We start from the raw sequence: 14,006 nt of genomic DNA, 5'->3' as shown, positions 1-14,006 counted from the left end.
TCAACCTGTGGAATATAAGAGCCTGACTCCAACAGTGTGTCTCATAAAGAGGGGAAAGTGGAGAAGCAGCATTTTGAGGTTAAAGGACGGACTTCTAGCTTACTCTGCCACCCAGCCCCTGGAGCAAATCAAGTCTGATAAGATGCAGATTTGTTTTAATTCGATTTTAAGCGCACTGCATGTTAAGTCATATCATTTCCATTGTGCGCTTAGATTGGAAACAGCTGCCTTCAAGAACTCTAAATGTACAGCTGCAATACAAAGGAAGTAAAACAAGTGAACTGCTGTGTGACATGGGGATTGATTAAAGGAAAGACAAAAGTCCACTTGTAGATCATGCAGAGGAGGCCTTGTGTAAATGTAAACGCAACCTTAGAATAAGATTGCTGTGGCAAAGGTGAAGGAAAGCTTGCTAGGATAGTCCTAGAAAAGAAGATTATTTATTCTTGTAGAATATGACATCATTATAACAGATGTTGCACAGCCGTGATGATTAGCCAGTTACTATACTTACAAGATGTGAGGTCAGAGCTTCCGAAAGACCTTAGATGGTTCAACAAAGCCTTCAGTGATATTCAACTTGTTAATGAAATTACTCATAATTCCAGTTGCAGACATGTAGATAACAGATAATCCATTTGAATGGAATACTGATTTAACAGCATAGTATCTTTTAAATATGTTTTTATCACACAATGTGAACTCCTCTCCTCTCCTAATAGTATGCGCTCCTTAATAGTAGTAGGCCATTGCATAAAATACGGAGGCATGGGATTGAGGGTGATTAAGTGGTTTAGATCAGAAATTGACCAGCTGAAAGAAGACGGAGGGTGGTGGTTGGTGGGAAATGTTCATCCTGGAGTTCAATTCCAAGTGACGTACTGCAAAAATCTGTTTTGGGGTCACTGCTGTTTGTCATTTTTATAAATGACCTAGATGAGGATGTAGAAGGATGGGTTAGTAAATTTATGGATGACACGAAGGTCGGTGGAGTTGTGGATAGCACTGAAAGATGATACAGGCTACAGAGGGATATAGATAAGTTGCAGAGCTGGGCTGAGATGTGGCAAATGGAGGTTAATGCGGAAAAGTGTGAGGTGATTCACTTTGGAAGGAGCAACAGGAATAAAGAGTACTGGGCTAATGGTAAGATTCTTGGTGGTGTAGATGAGCAGAGAGATTTCAGTGACCTCGTACATATGTCCTGAAAGTTACCACCCAGGTTGATAGGGTTATTAAGAAGACATACAATGTGTCAGCTTTTATTGGTAGAAGGATTGTGTTTCAGAGTCACAAGGTCATGTTGCAGCTGTACAAAAGTCTGGTGCAGCCACACCATTCTGATCACTGCATTATAGGAAGGATGTGGAAGCTTTGGAAAGGGTTCAGAGGAGATTTACTAGGATGTTGCCTGGAATGGAGGGAAGGTCTTATGAGGAAAGGCTGAGGGACTTGAGGCTGTTTTTGTTAGACAGAAGAAGGTTGAGACATGACTTAATTGAGACATATCAGATAATCAGAGGGTTAGATAGGGTGGACAGTGAGATCCTTTTTCCTTGGATGGTGATGCCTAGCACGAGGGGACATAGCTTTAAATTAAGGGGTGATAAATGTAGGACAGATGTCAGAGGTAGTTTCTTTACTCAAAGTGTAGTGGGGGATGGAACAAATTGCCTGCACCAGTAGTGGACTCGCCAACTTTCAGAGCATTTAAATGGTCATTGGATAAACGTATGGATGAAAATGGAATAGTGTAAGTTAGATGGGCTTCAGATTGGTTCCACAGGTCAGCGCAACACCGAGGGCTGGAGTGCTTTTATGTTCTCAATGTTCTAATGGTTTTAGTCTTCATGGGGACTAAATCTCAGCCATTGTTTACATAGAAGAATATAAAATTTAAAGGAGCAGGAGTTGGCCAATTGGCCCCTTGCATTTACTCCATTGTTGAATATACAATCATAGTGGATCTTTGACTTCATGTTCCTGCCCACTCTACTCCTATACCCCTTGACTGACTCGAGTGCAAATGTATATAGACCACTATTTTAATATATGTGGCCTGACAGTGAATATTTAGCAGCAATTTGGCTACAGAGAGCATAATACATTTTCAGTTGAAGTTGGTACCTCTGCACTTCCAGCAGTGGTTTCTGCTTGCAGTTAGGAACTATAATCTGTCCGTAGCATAAGGCACAGTGGTCAGACTAGCGCCTTTACCATGAGCCCAACTGAGATAGTTTTGTACAGCCTGGGAGTTGAATATTTTATGGTTCATGTTTTGCTGCAATCGGGGAGCATGTACAATTTTAATTGGACTGATGGACTCTAATAGGAAGAAAGATCTTCCCTTGGTTTTGAATGTGCTTGTATTCCAATTCTAGTCCAATAAACCCCTTGCCATACTTACCAGTTAACATCCTCAAATGGAATGATTGTTGTTGACTTAATTTCTGGCTCTCATTACCTCATCAAATAAACAAAGACAATTCTCTTTCAAATTATTATTTAAATTAATCTTTCTGCTTTGTAATGGAAACATATGAAAGTTTCAGTAAACACAAGACAAGAAATTAGAATTTTCAATGTAGTCACAGTACACTTTAATTTTAAAGGAAGATTTCCATAAACCGCAAGTCATAATTTATTTTCTCTGTCAATTTGCTCTTTCAAAGGGTTAAATCATATCAGAGGTATAGTTGTTTGAATGCTGACTGCATATTTTGCCATGTCCAAGTGACCACATGAGCTGAGACTAATCAAAGCAGTCAATGACACCCTCAGTCATGTAACTATAATCATGATCCCTGTTGTTCTTGCCCTCATTGCAGCCTTTGACACAATGGGCCACATCATCTGTCTCCAACACTTTAACTTGCTTGTCTAGCTGTCAGGAAGTGCTTTCCTTGCCTGATTCCACTCTTAACATCCCCTGCAACAACAAGAGAATCTCAATTATTGGTTTCTCATCATAATCTCACCTGGACACCCCGCACTGGCCTATTACCTGCCCTCGACCTCTTCATTTCCAACTGCCGCCGGGACATTAACCGCCTAAACCTGTCTACCCCCCTTCCCCACTCCAACCTCTCACCCTCACAATGCGCAGCCCTCCAATCCCTCTGCTCCAATCCCAACCTCACCATCAAGCCAGCAGATAAAGGGGGCGCAGCGGTAGTCTGGTGCACTAACCTCTACACCGCTGAAACCAAACATCAACTCGAGGACACCTCTTCCTACCGCCCCCATCACCAAACCATCTTCTCCCAGACCATACAGAGCCTCATCACCTCAGGAGATCTCCCACCCACAGCTTCCAACTTCATAGTCCGGGAACCCCGCACTGCCCGGTTCTCCCTCCTTCACAAGATCCACAAGCCTGACCACCCTGGCCGACCCATTGTCTCAGCATGCTCCTGCCCCACTGAACTCATCTCTACCTACCTTCACACTGTCCTATCCCCCCTAGTCCAGGAACTCCCCACATACATTTGAGACACCACTCACGCCCTCCACCTCCTCTAAGACTTCCGTTTCCCTGGCCACCAACGCCTCATCTTCACCATGGATATCCAATCCCTCTACACCTCCATCCGCCATGACAAGGGCCTCCAAGCCCTCTGTTTTTTCCACTCCCGACGTCCCCAACAGTACCCTTCCACCGACACTCTCAATCGTTTGGCCGAACTGGTCCTCACCCTTAACAATTTCTCCTTCGAATCCTCCCACTTCCTCCAGACCAAAGGGGTAGCCATGGGCACAAGTATGGGCCCCAGCTATGCCTGTCTCTTTGTTGGCTACGTAGAACAGTCGATCTTCCATAATTACACTGGCACCACTCCCCATCTCTTCCTCCGCTACATTGATGACTGCATTGGCCCCACCTCGTGCTCCCATGAGGAGGTTGAGCAATTCATCACCTTCACTCATACATTTCACCCTGACCTTAAATTTACCTGGACCATCTCTGACACCTCCCTCCCCTTCCTGGACCTCTCCATCTCCATTAATGATGACCAACTTGACACTGACATTTTTTACAAACCCACTGACTCCCACAGCTACCTGGATTACACCTCTTCTCACCCTGCCTCTTGCAAAAATGCCATCCCGTATTCCCAATTCCTCCACCCCCGCCGTATCTGCTCCCAGGAGGACCAGTTCCACCACAGAACACACCAGATGGCCTCCTTCTTTAGAGACCACAAATTCCCTTCCCACGTTGTTAAAGATGCCCTCCAACGCATCTCGTCCACATCCCGCAGCTCCGCCCTCAGACCCCACACCTCCAACCGTAACAAGGACAGAACACCCCTGGTGCTCACCTTCCACCCTACCAACCTTCGCATAAACCAGATCATCCGCCAACATTTCTGCCACCCTCAAATGGACCCCACCACCAGGGATATATTTCCCTCCCCACCTCTTTCCGCCTTCCGCAAAGACCGTTCTCTCCGTGACTACTTGGTCAGGTCCATGCCCACACCCTCCCATCCTGGCACCTTCCCCTGCCACCGCAGGAACTGCAAAACCTGCGCCCACACCTCCTCCCTCACTTCCATCCAAGGCCCTAAAGGAGCCTTCCATATCCATCAAAGTAGTACCTACACATCCACTAATATCATTTATTGTATGCGGGAGACTGGACGCCTCCTAGCAGAGCACTTTAGGGAACATCTCTGGGACACCCGCACCATTCAACACAGCGCCCTGTAGCCCAACATTTCAACTCCCCCTCCCACTCTGCCGAGGACATGGAGGTCCTGGGCCTCCTTCACCGCCGCTCCCTCACCACCAGACGCCTGGAGGAAGAACGCCTCATCTTCTGCCTCGGAACACTTCAACCCCAGGGCATCAATGTGGACTTCAACAGTTTCATCATTTCCCCTTCCCCCACCTCACCTTAGTTCCAAACTTCCAGCTCAGCACTGTCCCAATGACTTGTCCTACCTGCCTATCTTCTTTCCCACCTATCCACTTCACCCTCCCCCCGCCCCCGACCTATCACCTTCATCCCCTCCCCCACTCACCTATTGTACTCTATGCTACTTTCTCCCCACCCCCTCCCTCCTCTAGCTTATCTCTCCATGCTTCAGGCTCTCTGCCTTTATTCCTGATGAAGGGCTTTTGCCCGAAACGTCGATTTCAAAGCTCTTTGGATGCTGCCTGAACTGCTGTGCTCTTCCAGCACCACTAATCCAGAATCTGGTTTCCAGCATCTGCAGTCATTGTTTTTACCAGGTTTGTTTCTATGCTACATAACTCTATGAGTCAATGACTCTATATGTGATTATGTACCAACATCAAACCACTTAATAAGACATCATTGCTTTTTAAAATAATAGATTTAAACAAAATAAGAAATGGTTGAAAAATAGGTAATTTGACTCTTCAAACCTGTTCTGCCATTCAAAGAAATTATGATTGATCTGACTGTGCCTTAACTCCACTTTCCTGCTTGTACTCATAACCCTTGAGACCCTTTTAAATAAATATATCTCATACAGTTTTGAACATATTCAGTGACCCAGCCACCATTGGTCTCAGAGTGAAAGAATTCAAATTAATGATCTTCTGAGAAAGTAAATTCTTCTTCATCTCAATTCTAAATGGGAGTGTCATTATTTTGAAATTGTGTTCCCAAGTTCTCCATTCCCCACATGCAGAAGCATCCTCTCAATAACTCAAGCTCATTCAGAATGTTTTCAATGAGGCCATTTCTTACTCCTCTAAGACACCATGAGTAGATGCACAACCTGTTCAAACCTTCCTTGTAAGAAAACCTCTAAGAATCAACCCAGTGAATCTTTTCTGAACTGCCTCTAATTCAAGGAAGGAAAGTAAATGTGCAGTCATAAGCTTGTATGGCTTGGACCAGTACAAGATCATAATAAAAAATGCAGCTTTAACATGCCATATTTATTATAATGAATCTGACATTATATAAATAAATAAATTATCATTTATGACCTCAAGCACTATCATAATATAGTGATGTACATACCCCATGCCAAGAATAAAATTATGTCCCATATGTCTACAGAATTTCTTATTTGCAATTAAGAGATTGCTATTTACAAACATTCACAATGTGAGGTCTTGGCTGCAAATGCAGCAGCCGATTTAATAATAATAGAATTTGTGACAGATTGAATCAGTGGTGCTGCAGAATAAATTATTTTGAAGAAATTTGCTGGTGAGATTGTCACAGGACTACATATCATTCGTCACTGAGACAGGATCTTATGATGCATTGTCATCTGCAGGATGAGAACTTAGGGAAGTCTGATGCATGATATATTTCAAATACAGACAACATACAATTTCTGCATGTTTTCCACGGAATGTGTTTTGTGGTCAAAATTATATGATTCATAAAAATATTAAGAATAGTTAATCAAACAATGAGGAGGAAGTCAGAATCAATGTAATGTAACCCTATACTTCTGTTCTGCAAACCTCATATCAGAAATCTAAAACAATATGAGCTACCATTACTTTCATTGCAACAAAAGCAGTAGTTTAAAATATTTATTGTGCTACTGTTGATACAGTTTTTTAAATTACTCATCTTTGACAAATTTAAAGTTGTCTGGATAGGAATTCATCTACTTATATATGAGCATTAACCTTGTGGCACTTTGAGAAAAAGCAATAGATAATGAAGTTAGCATTAACAAAGTCGACACAGAAACACTTCTTCATTTTGGTTTTGTCTCATTTTCTTTTCAAATTTTCTTCTTAATTTGCTGGTTATATGCATCCACCCATGAAAATATTTTTAAAAGCCAATTCAGAAGTTAAGAAATGACATTGGAAGCAGTTCAAAAACATTCACAAGGCTGATTCCTAGGATGAAGGGATCGACTTATCAAAAACAGTTAAAAAGATTGGGCTTTTATTCACTTCAGTTTAGTAACATAAGGAGTGATCTTATTGAAACATGTAAGACTTTGCAGGGTATTGGTGCAGTAAATTTTGAGAAGCTGTTTCTCTTAATGGGAAAATTTCATACTGGGGACATAGTTACAGAATAAGGGGATTCTCATTTAAAACTAAGACGAGAAGGAATTTTATCTCTTAGGTCTTGATGAATGCCTGTAATTTTTTATCTCAGACAATTGTGAAGGCTAGATCACTGAAGGTATTTAAAAAGGAGATAAATAGATTTTTGAAATATTGGGGAATTGAGAGAAATAATGAGCTGGCACGAAAGAGGAATTGAAGCATTGGGCACAACAGCATGAGTTGCCAGAGGAAGTGATGGACGCTGGTACAATTACAACATTTATGAAGCATCTGAATGGGTAGATGAAAATGAAGGGTTCAGAGGGATGTGGGCTAAATGCTGGTAAATGGGACTCAATTAATTTAGGATATCTGGTTGGCATGGACGAATTGGGTCAAAGGGTCTGTTTCCATGCTGTACATCTCTATAACAGCTATGATCTTGTTGACTGGTGGGGCAGGTATGAGAGGCCAGCTGGTCCATGCCTGCTCCTATTTCTTATGTTTGATCTTAACTTACATTTTAAATAAACCTATTGCCTGATCCAGACCAGTGTCCACTTCTCAATGGTGGTCTTATGGGATGATTGTGGCAGTCATACGAAAGTGGTGGTAAGTCATTCTCTGTCATTTTTGGAGCACCCATGTCAAGAAGGAAGACCTCATGACCTCCATCTTATTCTCTGAATGCATTCCTGGTTTAAATACAGAAGACCTCATGACCTGTACGGGAAAGCTGCAGAACAAATAACAGAGATAAATAAAAGAATGTGTAGCAACTAGAAAATCAGCCTAGACTAATGCGGCATGGTGAGAAAGTTATGAGACAGGTTTGTTTTTCAGGTGTGTCAGCCACAAACCAGTTAACTTGTGGAACCAGTAAGCCACTCCTCACCTTATAAAACAAAATCAATTGCATTTATGATTGTTGAGGCACTGTACCCACAGCAAAACAAGTAAAAAGTAAAGATGGACTAGAAATGACTCAGCATTCTGATATGTTAATAATAATTGACAATCATAATACAAATCAGTGGAATCCTTTCCGTAGACTGACAGGTCCAACAGCTTAGAGTTGCAATGTGCTGTATTCTGTCCCTGCTGCTACTCCTTGCCACAACTAACATTCATTTTCTCTTGACAAGCTGTCAGGGTTTCAAAACCTTACTGTTAATTCAGCTTCAACAATTACAGGGAAATGTAGGCTGAGGCTGTGTCTGCAGTTTGAAGGAGACATTATCTAATAAGGCAATGGGCGGATTAAAGTGGTGTCACAACAATTGGGCTTTCAGTAAAAGCAGGAAGGCCCTCCCACAGAAAATAAATCTGAGACATTGGATAGTGCAAGAATGTGTGAGTCTCATAAATTGTGGTTTGTATGAGGATTGTCTCACAAGTTTCCATCCAGATGGTTTATAATAGCTTTATTTATATTTAGGCCACACAAATATTTATCATCGTTCCAGCAAGAAGTGTTGACAGACATTACACATCATAAATCTTAAGTCACTCAAAATGAGTCATATTTAAGATGTGCTGAACTTGACCAATAAAAAGATGAATTTTTAAAGTCTGACCATCTCTTCTGAAGTAAAGTTAATATTTGAACTCATTTGCCTGAAAAGCTGGTGAAGGTTTCTCATGGACAGATACAAATTCATATCTTGAATTCATAAGTTATGGAATATTACATACTTAGTTAGTAATGCAAGCAAAATATCATGAGGCCAGTCAGTATTTTGAATTACTTTGAGATCACAACTCAGAGACAGGCCACTTAGTCCAATTGGTTTTGTGATTGTCTAACTTCTTCTTTCTCAACCATGCTGTGTAGAAGAATGTCCCACATACTTACCGTGCAATGACAGAATTATCTTCTGAATTTTTCATAGGAATTATTCATGTTATGTTTATTTGCGACAGGGCTTTCCATGGTAAAGTTCCCAGCAACCATAATGGGAGGCAACGTTACTTTGACCAACCTGGAAGTGAATTTTGCCCCATTTACTTGTCCACCCTGGACCCATTGCATCTTTCAGCAAATAGAGCCAGAAGAGCTCTATTCCTTCAGACAGGATTTTTAAGATCGAAGAGTTTCCTGCCCCACATTGAAAATATCAGAAGGTAATGTGTTCCCAACAAAATCAACTGCCCTGTAGTCAGTTAATGCTCCATGGTGTGGTCAGTTGGCTGAAGGTGGGATTTCAATCCCCCACAGGAATCCAATTGGCTGGCAGTTCTCTAGCCCCAACAGCATTACTGAGAGCAGTGGCCATTGCTGGGACTACACCCAGCTCCTTGAGTCTAAGAGCTGAGAGTGCACAAGGCTTGCAGTGGGAATAGAGGGGAGGAACCCCAGGGAAATGAGAAGTGGCGAAGGGTAGGTGTAGTGGGGGATGGTGGGGACATATTGGAAAGGCCGGGGGGGAGGAGGGGAGGGAATGGGGAGCATTAACCCATTATTTTCCTGCTATAGGCCCAAGCAGCTTACTTGGAAGATACAGCCCACTGAACTCCTACCAGCATTAAATTGTGGCTGAGTGGGAAGCAGCTGTGAAGTGGACAATAACTTAAGGTCCCAATTTGAGGTTGACGGTGGGGATAGAGGTCGGGCAGCCACTGTAGGCCTGACCAGAACATCTTAAAATTCCTGACAGATCTTCTCTTTGTTTTCTTTTTAAATTTATTGTGGAGCCAGAAGTAGAATTGTTATTTCAATGGTATGAAAAATTTACAAATTCTGTAAATGGTGGTTGATCCACTCGGTCAGATTATAAACAAGGTGGTGAAGATACAATCTACAATGTATTTAATCTGCAAACATTCAGAAATCAATACAAGATTAGGTTCATTCACAGCTAGAAAAGGAACAATAAATATTAGGTAAATTCACAGCAAGAGAAGGAACAATGAACTGTAACAACGTCCATTAGTAAAATATTTATATGTCTTATGCTATTCTTATTCACAAGGTTATCATTTGCTAGCTTCCGAATTTATTAAAACAGAGCATGCTTATTTCAGAAATATTGCATTTCATGCTCTGACAGAGCTGGAAGTCAAACCTTTTTTGATAAGGATATGAATCATTAACTTTAGCAATGACTGTGAAAATTGAGATGCTATGATTCTAACATTTGCAATTATTGCATCCTTATGTCTAACTGTTCAATTGCATTGCAGTTAATAACACTTTAACAAGGAAAATAACGGCTGTGTGTCCCAGATGGTTATGTCAGCACATAATCTTATATGTCTAGGAAATCCTTGTAACAGAGCCCTTTCTGTACTGACTTTCCCTTGTTTCCTGAAATTCATAAATGGATTTTTTTTAATGGATTTGTGTCACTTTATATTTCCAACAATGATATTCTGGGTGGAAATGTACTTAGGAACAATTCTGAGCACTCCCTTGATGCTCTGTGGTTACTCTGCTTAGTCTGTTGTTAAATTGCATGGATTCATGGTCTGTGTTGGGACCACTTGGCGGAGGGATCAGAATGCTTCAATTACAACAACAGCTTACATTTACATGCCAGCTTTGACACAGCAAATTGTCCCAAGATGCTGACCTCTGGAAATGTATCCAGTCTGAGTCATTGTCTTTACAAAAGGTGTAGAAGTAAAGAAAAAGCTTTTAAGAAAGTGAGGAGAGCAGTCTATGTGAAGGATGTCATTGGCCAAGAAATTGAATTGATCCCAAATTAGAGGCAGCATGAAATGTATGCTGGGAGTGTGGCAGAGAGGCAGACTTTGAGACAATCATGAGGTAGATTGAGTTATGGCTGGCAGTAGCTTACAATTTTCATGTGAAGTCAACAGGAGTATTCAAATAAGGGCAACTCATTGCATTCAAGTTTTTTAAAAGCTCAGCCATGCCTTTAAAAATCAATAGTTCACCTGCCCCCTTGCCCATGAAAATGAAATACAGGTGTCACAAATTAATTTGACAGCAAGACTGAAATGGCAGTCAGGTTCCTGATTTGTACAGACAATCTGGATATATACAGGACAGCCTCTCCAATATTGGACAGTCTTTTTCTCTCACTCTCGGGAAACTAGGAGGTGGGAAGGACATTTATTTAGACAGAGTGGTGACATGCCTGGATTCTGCTGCCTTCTGACCTCCAGCAGAATTAATTTCTGTGAACAACAGATTAGTGTCAACCTCCCCACCCCATCACCAACTCAGTCCGTTGTGGTCAATTTATCAATCAATCCCATTGCTACTTGTATGAACCCAATGACAAGCAAATCTGTCGCCATGGAAGTCAGACTGTGTGGTCACCTTGTCAGCTTGGAGTGCGGTTGTAGCCTTGCACAATGACAGTCAGTACCTGGTCAAGACATCAGGAACACCAAATGAGAGCAAGCCCACTGGCCTTGCTTCTAAACCTCTTTGCCCCCTCTCCATGTGACCTCCACCCTGAATACCCCCTTCCACATTACGGAGCTCCGGACTAGGTCCTCTGTCTTTCCTGGGGCACTGGGAAAAGGCTAGAGTTGATGTGGTCAGTGGGACCAGCTGGTACCCTTCTGGCAGCAGTCCCAGCCTCGTCAGTGCCATGCTCCGTACAAGAGTTGCCAGCCTCTGGCTCAGCAACAGCTCTTTCCAGGTAAGACTTCTTCCACCTGTGCTGTCTTTGAAATGGCTCAAAAATACTATGTTGAACTTCTAGTGAATGGTTTTTGTTTCTTTACAGCAATCAATTTTTGGTAAATTAAATATTTGGTAATAGTTAGTGCCCATCCTGCATCCAAGGGAAGTGAGTTTACTTTGAAGGGCAGCTTGAATATTTGCAAAAAACCAGTGCTATGTTCTTCTTCCCCATTTCCCAGTTGATGCTGACATGCAGTGCCAAAGGCATCGGTTGTACTCAATACATCGCTTGAGTTGGCAAAATGTAATGAATTAAGCTGAATGCCAACTTTGTATCAGACCATTAGAGATCACAGCTGAGTTTGATCATGTCATGTCTATGATCAAATGTGATCATGAACATTTTCTTTTGAGGACCACTATCAGGTGAGTGAAATGTTAACTGTTGTGTTTATTTCCTAGCCTGGAATAGTTTTATTAAAGAAGACACGAACATTAGATAGATTGTAATAGAAAATATGTTATAATCTTAAATCAACAGCAGTGTAATTTCTCTCTGGGATTTGAAAGAAGCCCATTTCTTCTCTTAAATTCTACTTCCTAGAAATACTTGACATTAAGGAGTTGCACAAGGATGGGTCTTAATTATTTCTGTTCATTAGAGGATTCTGGTTGAGTTCAGTTGCTGTGGAAATTCCTTTTTTGACATTGGTTTAATTTCTTTTAAACATTTATAGTGAAGTAAAACAAAGGTCTGTAATATTGAACCAAAAAAAATACTGTGGGTCATAAGGGTGATAAATGTCAGGCCCATATTTAAATATTTGAATAGTTGTGTTTTGCATATCCTTAGTGGATGTGATATTAAAAAGCGTTATCCAATGTGGCAATCTTTTCACACAAAGTGGGCGTAGTACATGATACTTACAACACTTAGTGTCATCACATCTTACACTATGGCATCCCATTGCCCTACATTAGATCCTACACAATTTCGGCTGGTGATTCATCACATGAAAACATCTCCTCTAGCATTGTGCAGGCTGGAGTCAGTTCAAGTAAAAGTGTACCTTCTCAAAGACTATGCTCCTGAATTGGGAAAAAATCTCTTTAAATTAAATAACAGGACAAGCAAATGCTTTTCATATTACCAGACAGTAGCGCTTGTGCAGTGTGTGTAGTGTGAGCTGGATGTAAAAAGGCAAAAAAGATACAAGTGTGAAAAAGTAATATTTCATGGCTATGATTCTCCCTGTGCCTCTGATGGTCATCACGATCACTGCACCTGGTGACAGCTTTGTGATAGAACTAGCGTGCAAACGTCTCTTGCAAGACAGAAGGGAGTGTGTGAGACCTTCTTGTCAGGTATTTAGAGAATGTGCTTACAGTGCTAAAATAGTTGGTTTGCCATGTGAGAAATGGAAAATTGAGGCATAACTTCGTGTGAGTGTGTGAGTAAGAAAGGAAGAAGGTAGGCTGTATTGTGATACAGTATTCATAGGGAAATAAAAGAAAATGGTGATGGAGCATGATGGCTATTAAGGATGGAAGTGTGAGCAAAGTGGAGGAGAGGCTATGATCCATGATGAGGTCAATAACACTTCTAAAGATATTTGAGTTTCGTGTGAAATGATTTAAAAACAATTGCACAATAAGATTTCAAGTTTAAGTGTTTTACTCTTACAAACAAGCTAAAAGCAACTTCAATTCAATATTATGTAGTAGATAATCAATCCTCTAAACTAGAGAGAAGATAACCCTTACTAATTCCACAAGGTGACCATTGAAGGTGACAGAGCAACACCAACATTTTGTTTTAAAAAAGCCAAAAGATTACTTTTTTGAAAACATCACTGATGGGATGTGGGAGTGGTTGGTCAGTGGCTGTCTGGGGAGAGAGAGACCGTGTTTTGTCACACCTGTTGAGGGGCCAAGGAAACTTCAAAGGGATAGACCTAAAAGTGAAAAATGCAGAAACTGAACTGCAATCTCCTAGGAGTTATCACAAAGTGTGAACACAACGAGAAAATAGACTGCAACCTGGATAAGAGATATGGTTTGTGTCTTCCCAATTCAAGAAAAGACATAAGCAAGAGATAATAAACTGTACATGCTTTTGGATGAAGGTGTGCTAGTGATCTGAGCTATTTGTTTGCACCAGTGGGCTGAAGTATTTGGATGTCCTAGCTTGGATAATATAGCTGTAAAGGTCAAAGTCAAAGGACCACTGACTGGCCACCCCTATGTTGTATGTTTGGGACTGACTCAATCTGACTGATGGAATCCAACTAGTCAGCAAACCTGTGAAAGGAAACAAGACAAAAGAATTTCAGCTAACTTGTAAAGCTAACAATCTAAAAATTGACTCTTCAACCATCAATTTCCATTTTCTATACCCAGC

The sequence above is a fragment of the Chiloscyllium punctatum genome, chromosome 45, assembly GCF_047496795.1.
Source record: "Chiloscyllium punctatum isolate Juve2018m chromosome 45, sChiPun1.3, whole genome shotgun sequence".
Classification (NCBI taxonomy): domain Eukaryota; kingdom Metazoa; phylum Chordata; class Chondrichthyes; order Orectolobiformes; family Hemiscylliidae; genus Chiloscyllium; species Chiloscyllium punctatum.
Note: the sequence above shows the minus strand (reverse complement) of the source record.